The sequence below is a fragment of the Arachis hypogaea genome, chromosome 16, assembly GCF_003086295.3.
Source record: "Arachis hypogaea cultivar Tifrunner chromosome 16, arahy.Tifrunner.gnm2.J5K5, whole genome shotgun sequence".
NCBI classification, from domain to species: domain Eukaryota; kingdom Viridiplantae; phylum Streptophyta; class Magnoliopsida; order Fabales; family Fabaceae; genus Arachis; species Arachis hypogaea.
In genome coordinates this window covers 59,137,923-59,163,826 of record NC_092051.1, presented here as the reverse complement: position 1 = coordinate 59,163,826, position 25,904 = coordinate 59,137,923, and the positions used below count along the sequence as shown (strand labels likewise).

The 25,904-nt window shown below is 36.8% G+C and overlaps 2 non-coding genes across 2 annotated transcripts; both read left to right on the top strand.

The window, feature by feature from the left end:
* The first annotated feature begins 4,545 nt into the window (after positions 1-4,545).
* On the top strand, positions 4,546-4,653 carry LOC112761543 (small nucleolar RNA R71). The gene has a single exon (XR_003181934.1). It is a non-coding gene; the product is annotated as a small nucleolar RNA R71 (small nucleolar RNA).
* Positions 4,654-21,220: 16,567 nt separating this feature from the next.
* On the top strand, positions 21,221-21,328 carry LOC112759969 (small nucleolar RNA R71). The gene has a single exon (XR_003180429.1). It is a non-coding gene; the product is annotated as a small nucleolar RNA R71 (small nucleolar RNA).
* Positions 21,329-25,904: the final 4,576 nt, after the last annotated feature.

The following is a 25,904-nucleotide window of genomic DNA, read 5'->3' as shown; positions in this document are numbered from 1 at the left end:
ACCCCGATTTTGTGATTTATCTTGTGCTTATTTTGGGGGATTTTTACCAACTTTTTCCATATTTATTCAATGAAATAGCATGGTTTTGCAATTCTCCCTTGATTTGTGCTTAAATGTGAAAACATGCTTTTTAGGCCTTAAAATAGCTAAATTTAATTCACTTTAATTCCATTCGATGCCTTGATGTATTTGTTGAGTGATTTCAGGTTCATAGGACAAGTATTGGATGGAAGAAGTGAGGAAAAAAGCATGCAAAGTGGGAGAACTCATGAAGAAATGAAGGAACCGTAAAGCTGTCAAGTCCGACCTCTTCGCACTCAAACGACCATAACTTGAGCTACAAAGGTCCAAATAAGGCGGTTTCAGTTGTGTTGGAAAGCTAACATCCGGGGCTTCGAAATGATATAAAATTTTCTATATGTTACTTCGCGCTCAGGGGCGCGCACGCGCCATGTACGCGTGCGCACCGATTCTGCCATCGCCCACTAAGGTGAAATCGCCCCCAGCGATTTCTGAAGCATTTTGGGCCCAATCCAACTGATTTTTAATGCTATTTCATGCAGAATTCAAGCTTGGGCAAAGGAGGGAGCAATTGTTTGGTAGTATAGCATCATGTAGGTTAGTTTCTAGAGAGAGAAGCTCCCTCTTCTCTCTAGAATTAAGTTAGGTTAATCTTTCTTAGATTTAGGTTCAATTACATGTTTTCATCTTGTTTCTTTTATGAATTCTTGCTTCTACTCTTTCATTCTCATGATTTGTAGTGTTAATTTCCCTTTTTGCTCTCTTTTATGTTCATGAATGTTCATGTTGAATTTGATTTTCTTTTAATGAAATTTATGTTTGATGTTTCTTTTATTGATGATTTGAGTTATGATATTGTTTCCTTGCAATTTGTAGTTAGTAGATTTTACTATTCTTGCACATTTTACTATGCTTTCCATTTGTACCCACCAAGTGTTTTACAAAATGATTGGTTGGGCCTTAGAGTAGATTTTTGAGCATTCTTGGCTTGGAGAGAGTAATTAGGCAATCTTGAGTTATGAAAACCCAACTCATGTTGGTGATCTAGAGTTGTTAGCTAATATTGTTTCCATTTAATCTTTTGCTAATTAAATTAGTGAGTTGATTAGGACTTTTGGATTGAGATTAGCTAGTCTTGTTAGACTTTCTCTCATGGAAGATAATGTGATACCTTCTTCCAATGTTGGAGATGACGTAATAAGATAAATTCTTGTTATTATTGTGGTATGATTGATTAGTCTTGTTTGACATTCTCCCTATTTGTTGGAGTTGACTAAATAAGATGAATTAATCATTGCATGACTAGGATAGAAAGCCTATGATCTCAACCCTTGCCATGAATGTCTCTCTTTATTAATTGCTTTTTTAATTGCTCTCTTTACTTTCCTTGTCATTTATTTTAGTGCCCCTCTTATCAACCAAACCCCCTTACATCCTTCATAGCCAATAATTGAACATTTCATTGTAATTTCTCGTGAGATGACCCGGAGTCCAAAATACTCCGGTTATTTCTTATTTGGGGTATGTTACTTGTGACAACCAAAATTTTTGATGTGGAAATTGTTTGTTGGTTTAGAACTATGCTTACATCGAAGTTATTCTTTCTATAAGAAGAAATTCTAGACCGACACGACAATTTCCATTCATCAGCAAGCATAAACTTAATGCCTCTATCTCTTATGAGGAAGCTTCAAATTTTTGAACTGAAACCCATTCGAATAGCTCTTCAAATGGCTGACAAGTCCATTCAGCAAGCACTTGGAGTTGTAGAGAATGTTCTGGTAAAAGTGGGGAAATTTCTTCTCCCAGCTGATTTTGTCATCCTGGATATGGAGGAAGACCCTAACACTCCCATCATCCTGGGGAGGCCTTTCCTGGCTACGGGCAGAGCATTGATAGATGTTGAAAAAGGAAAATTGTTGTTGAGAGTGCATGATAAGCACCTAGCGTTCTATGTTTTTAAAACCCTGCATGAGCCCACTCAAGAAGAGGACTGTATGAAGGATAAAGCCAGGGACCAAAGCTTGAAAGAGGCATTCAATGAGTTAACTCCAAGACTTCTAAATCCATGCTTGAAAGAGGTAGAGATGGTGCAACAGACCAAAGAAATCAAGGAGGAACTAGATCTAAAACCCCCAGATGAGAACCTCGACACTGCAGATAAAGAACCACCAAAGCATGAATTATCTCATGAGAAAGAAGAAAAAAAGAAGAGGCCAAAAGGGTGGAGAAACAAGAAAATCCCACTGAAGGCTTCTCACCAGGGGATAAAGTGATATTAAACACCCAACCAATAAAGGTGTGTCCACAATTATCTTAGTACTACACTGTGAACTGGATCCTTTTACTTGAACACCTAGAGATCATCAAAGAGTAGACCGGAAGGAAGTTTACAGTAAGAGGAGAAAAGCTAAGGCACTATGATTTTCAGCTTCCATGATCAAAGAACAAGATGTCAAGCTAGTGACAATAAAGAAGCGCTTGTTGGGAGGCAACCCAACCTGAGGTAGTTCACTTTTCATAGCTATTTTAATAAAAAGGTTAATTAGTTTTATCTATAGTAAGGGGTGAATGTTGGATGCTAAGTTTGGTGTTCCACCAAAAATTTCATTAAAAACACATTGCACCCTCAACATGATTAGTATCGGCTCCAAACCATCAGAGAAACTGCTTAACAATTGTCATGTTTCTAGTTTTTAGTTGTTTTCTAGTTCATAGTTTGTTTTCTAGTTCATAATTTATTTCCTTAATAAAAGTACTTAATGTTTCATGCATGTATTTATTCTGCTACATATAGAAGTAGGCAAGGAACTAAGTTTGGTGTTTCCACACCAACTTAGGTTCAGAGAATCACAAGCATACATGCATGCTAACTACCTCTCAAGTGCTTGGGGAACAAGCAACTTTCAATATCTTTTGTAGGAAGTCATTCAATCTCTTGGAGGAAAAGGTACATCATCATGGACAGAGGAAGGACATGGAACCCAACAATGATGATGACACAGAGGAAACAAATAGACTCCAAAAGGTTGTATTGTTCTCTGACTGATTCTAGTTCAAATATGATAATTGAAAGTGCAAATGTCCCCTATTGATTAGTGTCTTCTTAGATTCATTTACTGTATGCGAGTTTGTTTGTTTTCATGCTGTTATGGCTTGCTAGTCTAAGTGCTTGATTCACTTTCATCTTACTTGAATTATACGCTTTGTTCCTCATGCTTGAATAAAAGAAAAATAAATGTGAAATAGAGAAAGAGTAAAAGTCTGGTATGATATGAGACAAAATAAGATTATGTGGTGGTATGTGTTGGTTCATTAGCTGATTTATAAATAAGGCTGAATACTGGCATGACTTTGTGATATGAACTTGAGTTACATTTCATGAGACTTGACAAATGAAAAAGGTCCAAAATAAAATAAAGAAAACGCAAGAGAAAGAAGCAAAAAGAAATACACAAGGCTGGGCACCCATGGCTGCAAATTTGGATAAATGCCTGTGATGTTCTTGTATAAAGATAAGCTTGGATAACTAGGTTCTATGGGGTGCTTCATCACCCGGCAACTTGGGTTAACTAACCCAGGATTGCCAACCGAAAGTCCACCATCAAGAGCTACTTTGAGACAAAGCATTTAGTAACCCAAAGAGGTGCTGGGCATCAATTTCCAAAGAACAAACAGAGATGAACAAAACAAGCTAAATGCCTGTGATGTGTGTGTGCTAAGGAGAGGCTTGAGCAAGTAAGCCCATAGGGGTGTTTTAACACCTATCATCTTGAACCAACTGGGGCGGAAATGCTGGCTGAAAGCTTACTCTAAAAAGCTGCATTACCACATAGCATTAAGCCTCAGCCAAGAAAGAGAGGTATTCATAATCTATCTGATGGAGGACCTTGTTTTAATCATGAAGCTGTGAGTGGTCTTAGATAGATCAGAGACTATGGTTGCTAAGTCAGAGAGGCTCTGCTTAGAATTCTCTGTCTATTACTGAGAAGATGATGGAAAAGGCTTGCTATTGCCAAACCTTTTTCTCCCACCATTATTATTATTGAAGCCTTATTGAGGTTTCTGTTGATCCTTCCATGAGAGATTAGGATGATTCCTCCATGAAGGATTGTAAGTGTTTCCATAGGATTCTCCCGTGTAATTCACTTCTTCCATTCCAGGATTCTCAGGGTCATAAGCTTCTTCTTCAGAGGAGGTTTCTTTAGTACTACCGGATGCAGCTTGCATTCCAGTCAGACTTTGAGAAATCATATTGACTTGCTGAGTTAATATTTTATTCTGAACCAATATGGCATTCAGAGTATCAATCTCCAGAACTCCTTTCTTCTGAGTCACCCCATTATTCACAGGATTTCTTTCAGAAGTGTACATGAACTGGTTATTTGCAACCATTTCAATGAGTTCCTGGGCTTCTGCAGGCATTTTCTTCAGATGAAGAGATCCACCAGCAGAGTGGTCCAATGACATCTTGGATAATTCAGACAGACCATCATAGAATATACATAAGATGCTCCATTCTGAAAGCATGTCAGAAGGACACCTTCTGATCAATTACTTGTATCTTTCCCAAGCTTCATAGAGGGATTCACCTTCCTTTTGTCTGAAGGTTTGGACTTCCACTCTAAGCTTTCTCAACTTTTGAGGTGGAAAGAATTTGGCCAAGAAAACATTGACCAACTTTTCCCAAGAGTTTAAGCTTTCTTTAGGTTGTGAGTCTAACCATGTCCTAGCTCTGTCTCTTACAGCAAAGGAGAAAAGCATAAGTTTGTAGACCTCGGGATTAACCCCATTGGTCTCAACAGTGTCATAGATTTGCAAGAATTCAGCTAAGAACTGATGAGGATCTTCCAATGGAAGTCTATGAAACTTGCAATTCTGCTGCATTAGAGAAACTAATTGAGGCTTAAGCTCAAAGTTGTTTTGCTCCAATTGCAGGAATTGAGATGTTTCTTCCATAGAAGTCAGAAGTTGGTGCATTAAAGTCACCAAGCATCTTCCTTGCATCTCCACCATTGTTGTTGTTTTCGGCTACCATGTCTTCTTCTTTTTCAAAAATTTCTGTAAGGTCTTCTCCAGAGAGTTGTGCTTTAGCTTCTCTTAGCTTCCTCTTTAGAGTCCTTTTAGGTTCAAGATCAGCTTCAATAAGAATGTCCTTATCCTTGTTCCTGCTCATATAAAAAAGAAGAGAACAGAAAAGAAGAAGAATCCTCTATGTCACAGTATAGAGATTTCTTTATGTGAGTAGAAGAATAGAAGGATGAGGTAGAGAAGGAATAAGAAGAATTCGAACACAGAGAGAGGGAGAGGGTTTGAATTTTAAGAAGAAGAGAAGTGTTAGTAATTAAATAAAATAAATAGAAAGAGATGAGAGGGAGAAGAAATTCGAATATTAGTTTAAAAGAAAAGGAAAATATTTTTGTTTTTATTTTAATTAAAAGTTAGAATTCGAATTTATTAAAAGAAATAAAATAAATTAGAATTTAAAACAATTAGTTAGTTAAAAAGGAATTTTGAAAAAAAAAAGGTTTGTGATTTTCGAAAATGATGAGAGAGAAAAGTAGTTAGGTGGTTTTGAAAAAGATAAGAAATAGTAAATTTTTAAAATTAAACAAAAAGTCAAGTAATTGATTGAAAAAGATTTGAAAATAAATTTTGAAAGGATAAGAAGTTAGAAAAAGATTTTGAAATTAAAATTTTGAAAAAGATATAATTTGAAATTTATTTTGAAAAAGATTGAAAAGGAAATTAAAAAGATTTGATTTTTAAAATTAAATTTAAGGACTTGACTAAAAGAAACTAAAAGATATGATTCTAGAATTTAAAGATTGAACCTTTCTTAATAAGAAAGTAACAAACTAGAAATTTTTGAATCAAAACATTAAATGCTAGCAAAGATTTCGAAAATATGAAGTAAAAATAAGAAAAAGATTTTGAAAATCAATTTTAAAATTTTCGAAAATGTTAAGAAAAAAAATGAAAAAGATTTGATTTTGAAAAAGATTTGAAAAGACAGAATTTTTAAATTGAAATTTTGACTTGACTAATAAGAAACAACTAAATTTTAAAAAATTTTTGACCAAGTCAACCCAAAATTTCGAAATTTATGAGACAAAAAAGGAAAAGATATTTTTTTTATTTTTGAATTTTTAATGAGGAGAGAGAAAAACAACTAAATGACTCAAGACATAAAAATTTAAGATCAAAACTAATAATGCATGCAAGAACACTTTGAATGTCAAGATGAACACCAAGAACAATTTGAATGTCAAGATGAACACCAAGAACATATTTTGTTGAAAATTTTTAAGAAAAGAAACACATGCAAGACACCAAACTTAGAAATTTTTAATGCTTAGACACTATGAATTCGAAAATGCACAAGAAAAATAAGAAAAGACACAAAACAAGAAAATCATAAGATTAAACAAAGAAAATCATCAAGAACAACTTGAAGATCAATGAAGAACATAATGCATATATTTTCGAAAATTAAAGAAAAATTAAAACATGCAATTGACACCAAACTTAAAATTTGACACAAGAAACATAAAAGTTTTGGTTTTTATGATTTTATTAAATTTTTTTGTAGTTTTTGAAAATTAATTTTGAAAAAAAATAAAGAAATTCAAAATTTTTAATAAGAATTCCAGGATTCCTTTAATGTTAGTCTAAAGTTTTGGTCCAAAAGATTAAACATGGCCAATGGCCAGCCAAGCTTCAGCACATAATTATGAATGAGAATCCCCAGGCTGATGCAATGTTATTCTAAAGCTCCGGTCCAAAAGAATTAGACATGGCCAAATGGCCAGCCAAGCTTTAGCATAACAAATACATACAACAATCCAATGAATATGATAAGTTAAAGCTTCGGTCCAAAAGATTAGACATGGCTTAATAGCCAGCCAAGCTTTAACATATCATCATGAAGCTCGAAGGTAGAATTCATTCTTAAAAATTTTGATAAATTTTTAGAAAATTAAATATTTTATTAAATTTTTTTTCGAAAATAAGAATAAAAAAAAACTTAAACATAAAATAAAATTACCCAATCTAAGCAAAAAGATGAACCGTTAGTTGTTCAAACTCAAACAATCCCCGGCAACGGTGCCAAAAACTTGGTGTGGGAAATCGTGATTCATACTTTTCACAACTCCGCACAACTAACCAGCAAGTGCACTGGGTTGTCCAAGTAATACCTTACGTGAGTAAGGGTAGATCCCACGGAGACTGTCGGATTGAAGCAAGCTATGGTCATCTTGTAAATCTTAGTCAGGCGGATTCAAATTGTTATGAGGTTTTGATAATTAAAAGACAAATAAAACAGAAAATAAGATAAAGGTACTTATGTAATTCGTTGATGGGAATTTCAGATAAGCCTTTGGAGATGCTTTGTTGCTTCTGAACCTCTACTTTCCTATTGCCTTCTTCCAATCATGCGTGATCCTTTCCATGGCAAGCTGTATGATCCTCTTGGATGAAAAATATCAGGTACGATCTCTGCACGGCTAATCAACTGTCAGATTTCTCGTCTCGGATGAAAAATACCATGTACAGCTACCGCACGGCTAATCATCTGTCGGTTCTCGCTAGCGTCGGAATAGGATCTCTATATCCTTTTGGACACTGTCACTGCGCCCAACATTTGCAAGTTTGAAGCTCGTCACAGTCATCCCTTCCCAGATCCTACTCGGAATACCACAGACAAGGTTTAGACTTTCTGGATTTCAGGAATGCCTACCAATGGTTCTAGCCTATTGATGACAAGTCATCTTAGCCTAGTTTCACTAGTCTTTTTCTTTTGTTTTCAATTGATTTTATGCACTTTCTTGAGCCATACGTAAGCCAATTGAGTAGAATTTCATGTTTCCTTTAATTCAATCAATCATGGAAGAACTAATGCAATTTCATGAGATTTTGTGCTATAATTGTCATATACTATGAAAGAATAACAATCTCATGATTTGAGCATAGCTTTGATATGTTTGGTTGATTGATGATAGGGGAAAAGAGCTTTGAAGAAGGTTGAAGAAAGAAGGAATAGCTAGGAGCAAGAGAGAACAAAAAGCTTGAACCAAAGTTTGCCTCAAACTTTAGCTCAAACTTTTGGAAAAGTTGGAATCTCCCTGGAAGAAGCAAAAGCTTGTGCCAACGTTTGCCTCAAGCTTTTTGGCAAACGTTGGCACCACACACCAACACCCTGGAGGAGAAAAGCTTGCGCCAACGTTTGCCTCAAGCTTTTTGGCAAACGTTGGCGCCATCATCAACACACCCAGGAGAGCAAAAGTTTGCGCCAACGTTTGCCTCAAACTTTTTGGCAAACGTTGGCGCCACAAGGCATACAAGAAGACTCAACGTTTGGCTAAAAGTTTGACCTCAAACTTTAGCCCAAACGTTGATAGCAGCAAAATGGGGGCAGCTGATATGAAAAGCATGAGCCAAAGTTTGCCTCAAACTTTGACTCAAGCTTTTATGATTCATGACCCGGTTCACAATGGGTTTCTCTCCAACTCCAAGAGCAATCAACAGAGGCTTTTATCAACCCAATTCCATCAAGAGCAAAGGCCCAATTCAAGGCTTGAAGACCATTTGAAGAAAGTGTATAAATAGCTTAGGATTTAAGTTTTCGGGGAGCTTTCCTTTTAGTTTGGCTGAGTAGTTTTGGAGAGCTTTTGGTTAGGAGTTAATTGGAGATTCTGAGTCTTGGGGAAGGAGAATTGAATTCTCTTCCTCTTAGTTGTCTTGCTTTCAATTTCATTTACAATTTGTCTTGGATCTTGGGTTGGAGAATTGAAGGAACTCTGTTTCAATCTCATCCTGAGATCTCTCTGTTTTATTTACTTCATAATTGAATTTCAATTTCTATTCATTGCCTCTTCTTCTACTCATTCTGCAATTTACTTTTCTTTATCTCTTGCAATTGAGTTCTACATTTGGATCTAGGAAGGCATTGAGATCTTGACTCGGTTATCTAGTCTCTTGGGTCCTGAGATCTGAAGTTTCCATTTTAAATTCTCTATTTAATGTTTTTCAAGTTCCTTTACATTTCCGTTTTAGATCTGATTCAATTCAATTCTTCTTCTACTTTTCAGTTTAGTGCAATTTACTCTTCCTTGTTTAAATTCTGCAAACCCACTTCCCAATTCCCTTTATAATTCAAGTAATTTACATTTCTTGCACTTTAAGATTCAGCCATTTATATTTCTTGCAATCTAAGTTTCTGCAATTTACATTACTTGTTCTTTAAGATTCAGCTTATTTACTTTCTTTGCTCTTTAATTTTCTGCAATTTACCCCTCTCCCTTTACATTTCAGGCAATTTAGTTTCTGCAATCACAAATCACCCAACCAATACTTGATTCGCTTGACTAAATCAACCACTAAACTAAAATTGCTCAATCTTTCAATCCCTGTGGGATCGACCTCACTCCCGTGAGTTTTATTACTTGATGCGACCCGGTATACTTGCCGGTGAAATTTGGGTGTTTGGAATTCGTTTTCCGAAAATACTCATCAAGTTTTTGGCGCCGTTGCCGGGGATTGAAATAGATTGACAATGATTAAGTGAGGTGGTAGTTTAGATCAAGCACTTTTTCTTTAATTTTGACTAACCCACTAACTGTTTGAAGTTTTGTCTCAACTGACTACACTCAATTTTCAAGAGTACCACTGTGTGTTTCGTTTGTTGATTTATATGTAACAGGAAAGAAGAGAGACCAGAGGGAAGGATATCATTGAAGAAGGAGTTTCTGAGAAAGAAGAACACCACAACATGAAGCCGCAACTCATTACACTAATCAAGAACAATTGTTCCTATGGTGGAAATCCATTGGAGGATCCTAAACAGCACCTATCCATTTTTCTGAGGACTTGTGGTGCTGTCAATCTCGATAGTGTAAATCATGATACCTATAAGCTCTTGTTATTTCCTTTCTCACTGAAGGATGAAGCGGCACAATGGCTTGAAACCTTTCCCCAAGGAAGTATCACTAGTTGGGATGATTTGGTTGCCAAGTTTCTAGCCAAATTCTCCTCATCCCAACAAAATATCAAGATGAAAGAGGGAATACATCCATTCATACAAGGAGAGGAAGAACCATTGTTCAAAGCATGGGAAAGATACAAGAAAGCAAGTGACAAAGTGGGTTTCCAAGCGTTCTATGAAGGATTAACCTCAGAAACAAGAAGAGCGGTGGATTACTTCTCAGATGACCTACTCAAAGCAACAGCAACCGGCCAAGGAACTGCAGAGTTCAATGACAAAAGAGCCAATAACCAACACTCATTTGAGACACCACAGAATGCAATTTCAGAAAAGGAAGTAATGAATCTTGAAGGAGTGAAGGTAGTCATGAATCAAAACAAACAGCTACACGAGCAAACTCAGCAACAATTGGAGTCAATAGCTAGACAAATTGATTTTCTACATTCTACTACAGTGAATGCACAATTTTCACCATGGAAGCCACATTCTTATCTAAGAATGAGGGAATCTCAACATCAGGAACAAAGGGAGTTCAACTACAACAACCCCAATTTCCCAAACCTGCAAAAACACCACCATACCAACAACAATCACTACATACCACCACACTACCCACCCTTCCAACCCCCAACACCCCACAACTAACCAATCTCACAAGACTCTCAGAGGATCACCAATCTGGAGATCTTAATAGAGAGAATGATAAAACACCAAGAGGTGACAGTGAAGAACCAAGAAGCCTCAGTCAGAAGAATTGAGAAGCAAATGCAACAACTGGCTAAGAACCTCGCAGAAATGGGTGAGAAGAGAGCTAAAGGAAAAGAATCACTCATCCAGGATGAGCATCACAGAGCAGAGCCTCACTTAGGAGGACAATGGAACAAGGAGAAGGAAGCTCAGAATCTGAGCTGAGCAAGCATAGAGGATGTCAAGCTAATGACAATAAAGAAGTGCTTGTTGGGAGGCAACCCAACCTGAGGTAGTTCTCTTTTCATAGCTATTTTAATAAAAAGGTTGGTTAACTTCATCTATATTGCAAGAAGCTAAGTTTGGTGTTACACACCAAAACAATATAAAGAAGAATGAAGGATTCTAAGTTTGGTGTTCCACCAAAATCCCATCATAAAACACATTCTCACTTTCTGCATAATGCTAGCTTCAAGCATCTAGACGAACTAGTTAACTACTCTGCTGTTTCCTAGTTTTTAGTTCTATTGCTTTTGAAAAAGAAAAAGAGTTTCACACATGGGTAATCTGATGCATGAGAACCATTGGCAAGGTACTAAGTTTGGTGTTCCCACACCAAAGTAAGTTCAAAAGCCCACAAATAAATTATGCATGCTAACCATTTTTCAAGTGCTTGGGGAACAAGCAACTTTCAATATCATTGCAGAGCACCATACAAACTTTTGGAAGATTTAGCATCATCAATCAAAGAGGTGAAAGAGGAATGTGAAGACCAGCAATGATGATGAGGAAGAGGACAGCAAGTAAACTCCAAAAGGTTGTATTATTCATTATCAGATATTGCAGTGATTGAAAGTTATATTATACCCCTATCTATCCTTCTGTCTAGTATAGTTTTTCTGCAATTCAATAATCAAGATGCTTGATCATTTACAACACTATACTCTCCAAAACTTGTTTGCACTCAATATTTCAAAAATGCATCACATGAAAGTTCTTTGAAAAGAAGGATTAAGGAATTAAACAATTTTGAGGCAAGCAAAAGATTAGGAAAAGTGGTGGTTCTAGTTGTATAATCATGTATTAAGGTTGCATGCTTATGAAAACTTGCATGGGAGCTCATAGGCGGGACATAGAGTTCAAAGAAGTGTTGTGGAGATTCTCAAACATTTATTGATCCAAGATGCAGCAAACAAAACAAAAGAAAATAAAGAAAATACAAAAACAAAAAGAACATGGCCCAAGGCTCTGAGCATCAATTACTAGGCAGAGAAGAAGAAAAGAAACAAGAACTCAAAGAGTTGTTATCCTAGTAAATGCTTGTGGTCGAATTGTGTCAAAGAGAGAGGCTTGAGTAAGTAAATCCTTAGGGGTGCTTTAACACCTAATACCTTAAAACCAACTGGTTTAGGAGTATTGATTGAAAGCTTATCTAAAGAGCCGCTTTGAGACATGACACTTAGAGTCAAGGCCAAAGCACAGCAACTATAAGCTGCTTCAAGGTGATTACCTATAGAGAGATCTCCATGATATCATTTGGATGAAAGTCCTAGGACCTAAGACCCCCAATATGTAAGGACTAGTAAGCACTGAGGCCCTTGCATGAGCATATGATTTAGAGTTCACCCCACTGTCACTTAATCACTTCACTCACAAGACCTTACAAGTTATTCTTCAATCCGTCTTAATTAAAAGAACCTTTGAGCATAATTCCTTTCTTGCTTGGGGACAAGCAAGCTTTAAGTTTGGTGTTGTGATGACAAGTCATCTTAGCCTAGTTTCACTAGTCTTTTTCTTTTGTTTTCAATTGATTTTATGCACTTTCTTGAGCCATAAGTAAGCCAATTGAGTAGAATTTCATGTTTCCTTTAATTCAATCAATCATGGAAGAATTAATGCAATTTCATGAGATTTTATGCTATAATTGTCATATACTATGAAAGAATAACAATCTCATGATTTTGAGCATAGCTTTGATATGTTTGGTTGATTGATGATAGGGGAAAAGAGCTTTGAAGAAGGTTGAAGAAAGAAGGAATAGCTAGGAGCAAGAGAGAACAAAAAGCTTGAGCCAAAGTTTGCCTCAAACTTTAGCTCAAACTTTTGGAAAAGTTAGAATCTCCTTGGAAGAAGCAAAAGCTTGTGCCAACGTTTGCCTCAAGCTTTTTGGCAAACGTTGGCACCACACACCAACACCCTGGAGGAGAAAAGCTTGCGCCAACGTTTGCCTCAAGCTTTTTGGCAAACGTTGGCGCCACCATCAACACACCCAGGAGAGCAAAAGTTTGCGCCAACGTTTGCCTCAAACTTTTTAGCAAACGTTGGCGCCACAAGGCATACAAGAAGACTCAACGTTTGGCTAAAAGTTTGACCTCAAACTTTAGCCCAAACGTTGATAGCAGCAAAAGGGGGGCAGCTGATATGAAAAGCTTGAGCCAAAGTTTACCTCAAACTTTGACTCAAGCTTTTATGATTCATGACCCGGTTCACAATGGGTTTCTCTCCAACTCCAAGACCAATCAACAGAGGCTTTTATCAACCCAATTCCATCAAGAGCAAAGGCCCAATTCAAGGCTTGAAGACCATTTGAAGAAAGTGTATAAATAGCTTAGGATTTAAGTTTTTGGGGAGCTTTCCATTTAGTTTGGTTGAGTAGTTTTGGAGAGCTTTTGGTTAGGAGTTAATTGGAGATTCTGAGTCTTGGGGAAGGAGAATTGAATTCTCTTTCTCTTAGTTGTCTTGCTTTCAATTTCATTTACAATTTGTCTTGGATCTTGGGTTGGAGAATTGAAGGAACTCTGTTTCAATCTCATCCTGAGATCTCTCTATTTTATTTACTTCATAATTGAATTTCAATTTCTGTTCATTGCCTCTTCTTCTACTCAATCTGCAATTTACTTTTCTTTATCTCTTCCAATTGAGTTCTACATTTGGATCTAGGAAGGCATTGAGATCTAGACTCGGTTATCTAGTCTCTTGGGTCCTGAGATCTGGAGTTTCCATTTTAAATTCTCTGTTTAATGTTTTTCAAGTTCCTTTACATTTCCGTTTTAGATCTGGTTCAATTCAATTCTTCTTCTACTTTTCAGTTTAGTGCAATTTACTCTTCCTTGTTTAAATTCTGCAAACCCACTTCCCAATTCCCTTTATAATTCAAGTAATTTACATTTCTTGTACTTTAAGATTCAGCCATTTATATTTCTTGCAATCTAAGTTTCTGCAATTTACATTACTTGTTCTTTAAGATTCAGCTTATTTACTTTCTTTGCTCTTTAATTTTCTGCAATTTACCCCTCTCCCTTTACATTTCAAGCAATTTAGTTTCTACAATCACAAATCACCCAACCAATACTTGATTCGCTTGACTAAATCAACCACTAAACTAAAATTGCTCAATCCTTCAATCCCTGTGGGATCGACCTCACTCCCGTGAGTTTTATTACTTGATGCGACCCGGTATACTTGCCAGTGAAATTTGGGTGTTTGGAATTCATTTTCCGAAAATACTCATCACCTATACCACGAAGATACTAATCTCATGGACTCAGTCCGTGTATTAGATACCCAAGAGAATATTCTCTGGCTGTCGTCCAATGACTACGTTGAACATCATATAGACCGCTTGCGGTTGTCAGCCACGCGGATCTTGGCTAAGCGAGTAACGAAAATAGTGGGTGATTGTCATGGGTTACCCCTTCATTCTGACTTAACTGAATAAAGTATAAGAGTATAGCTTGTAGAAGAAGTAGGCATGAATTGAAAGAAAAATCATAATACTTGCATTAATTCATGAAGAACATCAGAGCTCCATACCTTAATCTATGGGGTGTAGAAACTCTACCGTAGAAAATACATAAGTGAAAAAGGTCTAGGCATGGCCATGCGGCCAGCCTCCAAACGAGGTTCTCGGATGTAAAAAGTTACATAAGATTTAAAATAAATCTCAAAAAGTAGTTTTTATACTAAACTAGTGACCTAGGTTTACAGAAAATGAGTAACTAAGTGCAGATAGTGCAAAAATCCACTTCCAGGGCCCACTTGGTGTGTGCTTGGGCTGAGCATTGAAGCTTTCACGTGCATAGGCTATTCTTGGAGTTAAACTCTAGCTTGGGTGCCAGTTTGGGCGTTTTACGCCAGTTTTGGTGCCAGTTCTGGTGTTTTACACCAGAAATCTCTGGTGGGCATTTGAATGCCAGTCTGGGCCATCAAATCTCGGGCAAAGTATAGATTATTATATATTGCTGGAAAGCCCAAGATGTCTACTTTCCAACGCAATTAAGAGCGCGCCAATGAGGCTTCTGTAGCTCTAGAAAATCCGAGTGCAGGAGGGTCAGAATCCAACAGCATCTACAATCCTTTTTCAGCCTCTGAATCAGATTTTCGCTCAGGTCCCTCAATTTCAGCCAGAAAATACCTGAAATCATAGAAAAATATACAAACTCATAGTAAAGTCTAGAAATATAATTTTTAAATAAAAACTAATAAAAATATAATAAAAAGTATCTAAAACATACTAAAAAATATGTAAAAATAATGCCAAAAAGGATATAAATGATCCGCTCATCAGCAAGACAGGAGGAAATTGCGGACAAACACAAAGAAAGTGAAAGGAATTACATGAGAAGGCTAGGAATCTGGAAGCCCATGGACACCAAAGCACAGGAAGGATCATCCAAGAGAAAGAAAGATGATGATGACTCCTCCTCCAAGAAGAAAGGCAAGGGAAAATGGCCAATGAATTGAAGCTGCTCCAAGAAGATCAAAGGTTGTTGAGTCCCATGGTTGACAATTTCAAAATTTAAATTCTGAATTTCTGTTAGTATTTTGCAATATTAGGATAGTTTGTGTTTAATTTCTTTATGTTTTGAAGTGTTTTTTTGAGTCTTTTATGCTTATGTTTTAATTTGAAGAAAGAAAATGTTGTTTAAGTTTCATGAACATCAAGTAAAAGTAGTTTGTTTCCACATGAGTCAATGGTGAGTTGTTGCAAAAACAAGAGTAAAGAGACTAAGACCAAGTGAAAAAATTCAGGACTAAGAGATAAGGAACTATGTGTAGAACCTTGAATGAATTTGAAAGAAAATAAGTCATAATGAACAATTGGACTTAGAGGATATGACAAGTAGATGCTAAGGATGACTCTTGAATATCCATAGAACCAAGTAGTAGTAAGCAAAAGACCCAAGGCTCTGATCATCAACTACTAGGATAAAAGAAAGAAACAAATATCTCAAAAGAGCCAAAGATCCTAGAAGATGCTTGTGGTGAAGATGTGTCAAGAAGAGAGACCTGGGCAAGTAAATTCTTAGGGGTGTTTCAACAGCTAGTACCCTAAAACCAACTGGTTTGGGAGTGCTAATTGAAAGCCTAATCTAAAGGGTTGTCTTGAGACAAAATACTTAGAGTCGTGGTCAATTAAAAGGAAAAGTGAAAAGGAAAGAACAATCAAAGGAAAAGGAACAATTCTTGCTACTTCAAGGTGACAATCAATAGAAAGGGCTCCTAAGGCAAACATTTGAAAGAATCCTCAAGAGTCTAGGAATTCATTGTGACATGAGAACAATAAGATTCATACATGAGTTAACACTTAGCCCCTATCCTTGGCAATGAATGCATTTCTTTAAGGTCAAGTCTCAACCCATTTAAGAATAACTCTCATTGATTTGCTTAGGGACAAGCAAAGCTTAAGTTTGGTGTTGTGATGACTTGCATCATCTACCTCTTTCTCTTATCTAAACGGACCACAAAAAGAGTATAATATCATTGAATCAATTCAATTTCATGGAATAAATGATAATTATTACGGTACATTGCTTCGAAATGAGTTTGTGTTGAATTTCAGATGAGCCGGACTTGTAGCTTTTTGCCTCTTGAATAGTTTTGGCATCTCACTTTATCCATTGAGGTTCAGAATGATTGGCATCTATAGGAACTTAGAATTTAGATAGTGTTACTGATTCTCCTAGTTCAGTATGTTGATTCTTGAACACAGCTACTTTATGAGTCTTGGCCGTGGCCCTAAGCACTTTGTTTTCCAGTATTACCACCGGATACATAAATGCCACAGACACATATCTGGGTGAACCTTTTCAGATTGTGACTCAGCTTTGCTAAAGTCCCCAATTAGAGGTGTCCAGGGTTCTTAAGCACACTCTGTTTTTGATTTGGACCTTGACTTTAACCGCTCAGTCTCATGTTTTCACTTGACACCTTCACGCCACAAGCACATGGTTAGGGACAGCTTGGTTTAGCCGCTTAGGCCAGGATTTTATTCCTTTAGGCCCTCCTATCTATTGATGCTCAAAGCCTTGGATCCTTTTCATTTACCCTTACCTTTTGGTTTTAAGGGCTATTGGCTTTTTGCTCTTGCCTTTTGGTTTAAAGAGCTTTTGGCTTTTTCTACTTGCTTTTTCTTTTTCTATTTTTTTTTGCCATTTTTTTTTCTTTTCTCTCTTTTTTTTTATGCAAGATTTTGTATTCACTGCTTTTTCTTGCTTCAAGAATCATTTTTATGATTTTTCAGATTATCAAATAACATTTCTCCTTTTTCCTTATTCTTCAAGAGCCAACATATTTAACATTCATTAACATCAACTTCAAAAGACATATGCACTGTTCAAGCATACATTCAGAAAATAAAAAGTATTGCCACCACATCAAAATAATTAAACTAGTTTCAAGGATGAATTCGAAACCATGTACTTCTTGTTCTTTTGTAATTAAAACAGTTTTTATTTAAGAGAGGTGATGGATTCATATTCATAACTTTAAGGCATAGACACTTAGACACTAATGATCATATAGTAAAGACACAAACATAAATAAAACATAAAGCTCAAAAATCGAAAAACAGAAAATAAATAGACAAGGAGATTAAGGAATGAGTCCACCTTAGTGAGGGTGGCGTCTTCCTCTTCTTGAAGAACCAATGGTGCTTTTGAGCTCCTCTATGTCTCTTCCTTGTCTTTGTTGCTCCTCCCTCATAGCTCTTTGATCTTCTCTAATTTCATGGAGGATGATGGAGTGCTCTTGATGCTCCACCCTTAGTTGTCCCATGTTGGAACTTAATTCTCCTAGGGAAGTGTTGATTTGTTCCCAATAATTCTGTGGAGGAAAGTGCATCCCCTGAGGCATCTCAGGGATTTCATGGTGAGGAATTTCCTCATGCTCATGTTGAGGTACATGATCTCTTATTTGCTCCATCCTTTTCTTAGTGTTGGGCTTATCCTCTTCAATGAGGATATCTCCCTCTATGTCAATTCCAGCCGAATTGCAGAGGTGGCATATGAGGTGAGGAAAGGCTAACCTTGCCCAAGTGGAGGACTTGTCAGCTACCTTGTAGAGTTCTTGAGGTATAATCTCATGAACTTCCACCTCTTCTCCAATCATGATACTATAGATTATGATGGCCCGGTCTATAGTAACTTCAGACCGGTTACTAGTAGGAATGATTGAGCGTTGAATGAACTGTAGCCATCCCCTAGCCACTGGTTTGAGGTCATGCCTTCTTAATTGAACCGGCTTGCCTCTTGAGTCAATTTTCCATTGAGCTCCTTCCTCACATATGTCTATGAGGACTTGGTCCAACCTTTGATCAATGTTGATCCTTCTTGTGTAGGGGTGTGCGTTCTCTTCCATCATTGGCAAGTTGAACGCCAGCCTTACATTTTCCGGACTGAAATCTAAGTATTTCCCCCGAACCATAGTAAGCCAATGCTTTGGATTTGGGTTCACACTTTGATCATGGTTCCTTATGATCCATGTGTTTGCATAGAAATCTTGAACCATTAGGATCCCGACTTGTTGAATGGGGTTGGTGAGAACTTCCCAACCTCTTCTTTGAATCTCAAGTCAGATCTCCAGATACTCATTCCTTTTGAGCTTGAAAGGAACCTCAGGGATCACTTTCTTCTTGGCCACAACTTCATAGAAGTGGTCTTGATGGACCTTTGAGATGAATCTCTCCATCTCCCATGACTCAGAGGTGGAAGCAATTGCCTTCCCTTTCCTCTTTCTAGAGGTTTCTCTGGCCTTCGGTGCCATAAATGGTTATGGAAAAACAAAAAGCAATGCTTTTACCACACCAAACTTAAAATGTTTGCTCGTCCCCGAGCAAAAGAAGAAAGAAAGAAGTAGAAGAAGAAGAGAAATAGAGGAGAGGGAGAGAGAGTAGGTTTTGGCCAAGTGGAAGAAGAGAGGGTTGTGTTGTGTAAAATAGAAGAAGGAATGAGGGGTTTATATAGAGGTGTAGAGGGGTTTAGGGTTCGGCCATTTTGGGTTGGGTTTGGGAGGGAAAATATTTTGAATTTGAAGGTAGGTGGGGTTTATGGGGAAGAGAAGATGTATGTGAGTGGTGAGGGGGTGATGGGAAAGAGTGATTGAAGTGATTGGTGAAGGGCATTTGGGGAAGAGAGTTATGAAAATGTGTGAAGAGGAGAGAATAGGGTTAGGTGGGGATCCTGTGGGGTCCACAGATCCTGAAGTGTCAAGGATTTTTCATCCCTGCACCCTTTAGACGTGTAAAACGCCCTATACATGCAATCCTGGCGTTTAACGCCAGACTGCTGCCTGTTTCTGGCGTTAAAAGCCAGACAGATGCTTGTTTCGGGCGTTTAAACGCCAGACTGTTCTCCTCCAAGGTGTACTATTTTTCATTCTATTTTTCATTTTGTTTTTGATTTTTTCAGTAGTTTTTGTGACTTCACATGATCATCAACCTAAAGAACACATTAAATAACAATGGAAAATAAATAAATATAATTAGATAACATTGGGTTGCCTCCCAACAAGCGCTTCTTTAATGTCAATAGCTTGACAGTGAGCTCTTATGGAGCCTCACATATGTTCAGAGCAAGGTTGGAACCTCCTAACACAAAACTTAGAGTTTGGATGTGGGGGTTCAACATAAAACTTAGAGTTTGGTTGTGGCCTCCCAATACCAAACTTAGAGTTTGACTGTGGGGGCTTTGATTGACTCTGTAGTGAGAGAGGCTTTTCATGCTTCCTCTCCATGGTTACAGAAGGAGATCCTTGAGTTTTAAACACAAAGTTGTCCTCATTTAGTTGAAGGATCAATTCTCCTCTGTCCACATCAATCACAGCTCTTGCTGTGGCTAGGAAGGGTCTTCCAAGGATGATGGATTCATCCTCATCCTTCCCAGTGTCTAGGATTATGAAATCAGCAGGAATTTAAAGGCCTTCAACCTTTACTAGCACGTCCTCTACTTGTCCATAAGCTTATTTTCTGGAGTTGTTTGCCATCTTTAATGAGATTCTGGCAGCTTGCACCTCAAAGATTCCCAGTTTCTCCATTACAGAGAGTGGCATGAGGTTTATCCCTGATCCAAGGTCACATAGAGCCTTCTCAAAGGTCATGGTGCCTATGGTACAAGGTATTAAGAACTTTCCAGGATCCTATTTCTTCTGAGGCAATCTCAGTTGATCTAGATCACTTAGTTCATTGATGAGCAAGGGAGGTTCATCTTCCCAAGTCTCATTACCAAATAATTTGGCATTCAGCTTCATGATTGCACCAAGGTACTTGGCAACTTGCTCTGCAGTAACATCTTCATTCTCATCAGAAGAAGAATACTCATCTGAGCTCATGAATGGCATAAGGAGGTTCAATGGAATCTCTATGGTCTCTAGATGAGTCTCAGATTCCTTTGGTTCCTCAGAGGGAAACTCCTTGTTGATCACTAGACGTCTCAGGAGGTCTTCCTCACTGGGATTCACGTCCTCTCCCTCCCTTGTAGGTTCGGCCATGATGGTTAATTCAATGACCTTGCACTCTCTTTTTGGATTCTCTTCTGTATTGCTTGGGAGAGTACTAGGAGGGGTTTCAGTGACCCTTTTACTCAGCTGGCCTACTTGTGCCTCCAAATTTCTAATGGAGGACCTCGTTTCATTCATGAAACTTAGAGTGGTCTTAGATAGATCAGAGACTATGTTTGTTAAGCTAGATGGATCCTGCTCAGGACTCTCTGTCTTTTGCTGAGTGGATGATGGAAAAGGCTTGCTATTGCTAAACCTGTTTCTTCCACCATTGTTAAAGCCTTGTTGAGGCTTTTGTTGATCCTTCCATGAGAAATTTGGATGATTTCTCCATGAGGGATTATAGGTGTTTCCATAGGGTTCACCCATGTAATTCACCTCTCCTATTGCAGGGTTCTCAGGATCATAAGCTTCTTCTTCAGAAGATGCCTCTTTAGTACTGTTGGATGATTCCTTCAATCCATTCAGACTCTGAGAGATCATATTGACTTGCTGAGTCAATATTTTATTCTGAGCCAATATGGCATTCAAAGTATCAATTTCAAGAACTCCCTTCCTCATAGGCGTCCCATTATTCACAAGATTCCTTTCAGAAGTGTACATGAACTGGTTATTTGCAACCATGTCAATGAGTTCTTGAGCTTCTGTAGGTGTTTTCTTTAGGTGAATGGATCCACCTGCAGAATGGTCCAGTGACATCTTTGATAACTCAGACAGACCATCATAGAATATATCCAGGATGGTCCATTCTGAAAGCATGTCAGAAGGACACTTTTTGGTCAGTTCCTTGTATCTCTCCCAAGCTTCATAGAGGAATTCACCTTCTTTCTGTTTGAAGGTTTGAACATCCACTCTAAGCTTACTAAGCTTTTGAGGAGGAAAGAACTTGGCTAAGAAAGCCGTGACCAACTTATCCCAAGAGTTCAGGCTGTCTTTAGGCAGAGAGTCCAACCATATTCTAGCTCTGTCTCTTACAGCAAATGGGAAAAGCATAAGCCTGCAGACCTCGGAATCAACCCCATTGGTCTTAACAGTATCACAGATTTGCAAGAATTTAGTTAAGAACTGAAAAGGATCTTCTGATGGAAGTCCATGAAACTTGTAGTTCTGTTGCATCAGAGAAACTAATTGAGGTTTTAGCTCAAAATTGTTTGCTCCAATTGCAGGGATTGAGATGCTTCTTCCATGTAAATTGGAATTTGGTGCAGCAAAGTCACCAAGCATCTTTCTTGCATTGTTATTATTTTCGGCCATGTCTCCTTTTTCGAAAATTTCTGTCAGATTTTCTCCAGAGAGTTGTGCTTTAGCTTCCCTTAGCTTCCTCTTCAGAGTCCTTTCAGGTTCAGGATCAGCTTCAACAAGAATGTTCTTATCCTTTTTCCTGCTCATATGAAAAAGAAGAAAACAGAAAAGAAAATATAGAATCCTCTATGTCACAGTATAGAGATTCCTTTAAGTGAGTAGAAGAAGATATGAATAGAAGATGGGGAATCCAAACACAAGGGTGAGGAGTAGGTTCGAATTCTTAGATGAAGAGGAGTGTGAGTAAATAAATAGATAATTAGAAGGAGATGAGAGAGAGGAAATTTCAAAAATTAATTAAATTAAAAATAAAATTTAAAGTTAAATTTTGAAAATTAAAATTGAAATCAAATTAAATTAAAAATTAAAACAGTTAGTTAATAAAAAAAGAAATTTGAAAAAAGGGGGAAGGGATTTTCGAAAATTAGAGAGAGAGAATTAGTTAGGTAGTTTTGAAAAAGATATGATTGAAACAAAAAGATAGGATTGATTAAAAAAAATTGAAAATCAATTTGAAAAAGATAAGAAGTTAGAAAAGATTTTGAAATTGATTTTGAAAAAGATATGATTGAAAAAAAATTATTTTGAAAAAGGTTTGAAAAAGAAATTTAAAAAGATTTGATTTTGAAAATTAGAGTTGATTACTTGACTAACAAGAAACTAAAAGATTTGATTTTAAAATTTAAAGATTGAACCTTTCTTATTAGGCAAGTAACAAACTTAATATTTTTTTGAATTAATCACATTAATTATTAGTAAAGATTTAAAATTATGAAACAAAATAAGAAAAAGATTTTTGAAAATCATTTTAGAATTTTCGAAAATTATGAAAGAAAAATGAAAAAGATTTGATTTTTGAAAAAAATTTGAAAAAGATAAGATTTTTAAATTGAAAATTTGATTTGACTCATAAAAAATAACTAAATTTTAAAAATTTTTGACTAAATCAAATCAAATTTTCGAAAATTATGAGTGAAATAAGAGAAAGATATTTTTTTTATTTTTGAATTTTAATAAAGAAAGAGAAAAACAACCCAAAGACTCAATGCATGAAAATTTTGGATCAAAATATGTGATGCATGCAGGAACATTATGAATGTCAAGATGAACACCAAGAACACTTTGAATGTCAAGATGAACACTAAGAACTTATTTTTGAAAATTTTCAAGAAAAGAAAACATGCAAGACACCAAACTTAAAAATTTTTATTCTTTAGACATTAACAAATTGAAAATACATATGAAAAATAAGAAAAGACACAAAACAAGAAAATATGAAGATCAAACAAGAGGACTGGCTAAGAACAACTTGAAGATCATGAAGAATGCAATGCATGAAATTTTCGAAAATAATTTTTTTAGAAAATTAAAAAGATGCAATTGACACCAAACTTAAAACTTGACTCTAGACTCAAACAAGAAACACAAAAATATTTTTGATTTTATGATTTTATAAATTTTTTTTTATTTTCTAAAATTTATTTTTAGAAAAACGAAAACAAGGAAAAATTTTTGAAAAATTTTTGAAAACTTTTTGAAAACAAAACAAAAGTTGGAACAAGAAGAAAATTACCTAATCTGAGCAACAAGATGAACCGTCAGTTGTCCAAACTCGAACAATCCCCGGCAACGGCGCCAAAAACTTAGTGCGCAGAAATCGTGACGGTTCCATTCCTTGGTAACGGCACTGAAAAATTTATACGCACGTTCATAATCTTAATTTTTTATCACAACTTCGCACAACTGACCAGCAAGTGCACTGGGTCGTCCAAGTAATAAACCTTACGTTAGTAAGGGTCGATCCCACGGAGATTGTCGGCTTGAAGCAAGCTATGGTCACCTTGTAAATCTCAGTCAGGCGGATTCAAATGTATTAAGAGATTATAGTATACTAAAAGATAATTAAAATAGGATAGAGATACTTAATTATTTCATTGGTGAGAGCTTCAGATAAGCATGTAGAGATGCTTTCGTCCCTCTGAGCTTCTGCTTTCCTACTGTCTTCATCTAACCATTCCTACTCCTTTCCTTGGCAATCTTTATGTAGGGCATCACCGTTGTCAATGGCTACATCCCGTCCTCTCTGTGAAAATGGTCCAATGCGCTGTCACTGCATGGCTAATCATCTGTCGGTTCTCTATCATACTGGAATAGGATTTACTATCCTTTTGCGTCTGTCACTACGCCCAGCTCTCGTGAGTTTGAAGCTCGTCAAAGCCATCCCTTCCCAGATCCTACTCGAAATACCACAGACAAGGTTTAGACTTTCCGGATCTCAAGAATGGCCATCCATGGGTTCTAACTTATACCACGAAGATTCTAATATCTCGATCTCGGTCCTTTGTATTAGATATCCAAGAGATATTCATTCTAGCTTGTTTGCATGTAGAACGGAAGTGTTTGTCAGGCACACGTTCCTAAGTGAGAATGATGATGAGCGTCACATAATCATCACATTCATCATGTTCTTGGGTGCGAATGGATATCTTAGAATAGGAATAAGCTTGAATTGAATAGAAAAACAGTAGTACTTTGTATTAATTCATAAGGAACAGCAGAGCTCCACACCTTAATCTATGGTGTGTAGAAACTCTACCGTTTGAAAATACATAAGTGATAATGGTCCAGGCATGGCCGAATGGCCAGCCCCCATGAAAGTCTAAGATAGCATAAAACTGATCAAAGATCCCAAATACAATAGTAAAAAGTTCTATTTATACTAAACTAGTTACTAGGGTTTACAGAAATGAGTAAATGATGCAGAAATCCACTTCCGGGGCCCACTTGGTGTGCTTGGGCTGAGCATTGAGCTTTACACGTGTAGAGGCTTCTCTTGGAGTTGAACGCCAGTTTGTAACCTGTTTCTGGCGTTTAACTCCACTTTGCAACCTGTTTCTGGCGTTTGACTCCAGAATGCAGCATGGAACTGGCGTTCAACTCCAGTTTACGTCGTCTATCCTTAATCAAAGTATGGACTATTATATATTGCTAGAAAGCCCTGGATGTCTACTTTCCAACGCAATTAAGAGAGCGCTATTTGGAGTTTTGTAGCTCCAGAAAATCCACTTTGAGTATAGGGAGGTCAGAATCCAACAGCATCTACAGTCCTTCTTCAACCTCTGAATCTGATTTTTGCTCAAGTCCCTCAATTTCAGCCAGAAAATACCTGAAATCATAGAAAAACACACAAACTCATAGTAAAGTCCAGAAATGTGAATTTTAATTAAAAACTAATAAAAATATACTAAAAACTAACTAAATTATACTGAAAACTATGTAAAAACAATGCCAAAAAGCGTATAATTTATCCGCTCATCACAAATCCTTGCACAAAAACCCACAAACATATGCCTCAAGGTTCAAACTATTGGTGTCTAGCCTTATTTCTTACTCCTTTCTTTCTTCTTCATTCTCTTTTTCTCTTTTAGGATCTTATTATTTATCTAAGTCTCATAGGATGCACTTCAAGCTCATAGTTCAGGGGACATATTTAGCCTTGTACCTTATTGATGAACCAATTTAGCTAGCAACTACCACCACAGGCACTAGGACTTTATTCTACAACCATTGGACTTTACTCTTGTTTTTCATAATATTTTCTTTTATTGAACTCAAGAAACAAGCATACAATCATAAGCATTGTGGCAGTCGCCTAAGCAACTAGACTAGTAAAAAAAATATAAGCTAAAGAAACAAAATACAAAAATAGAATTGAAATTCTTAAGCTACTATGGAAGCATGTTCTATTTTATACATGATTTTCTTTATTTAAAGCTTTAAAAGAACTCTACCACCTTGTTTTTATTTGGTGCCTTCATGTCCCTCCAGTTGTTTATCCTTTTTCTTTGCAGTTCCTTCTTTGTGTCCACTTGTGCCTCCTTGCATTCGCGCCATTCTTGTCTTGTTCCAATCCTCCAATGCTTTTCTCACTTATTCATGGCTTTGCTCTGTTCTTTCCTTTTCTAGCCGTGCAAATTCATCATGAACCTCTTCATATCTTCTGATTCCTGGGTTCAATAAGGGTAGCTGCCCAACCAAGTAACCCAGCCTAGCTTGCGTATTTATATCATACACAGCTCTACTCATATAAACCCCTTCTTGAAATGCCCTGTACTCATCAAATACATTCGTCTGC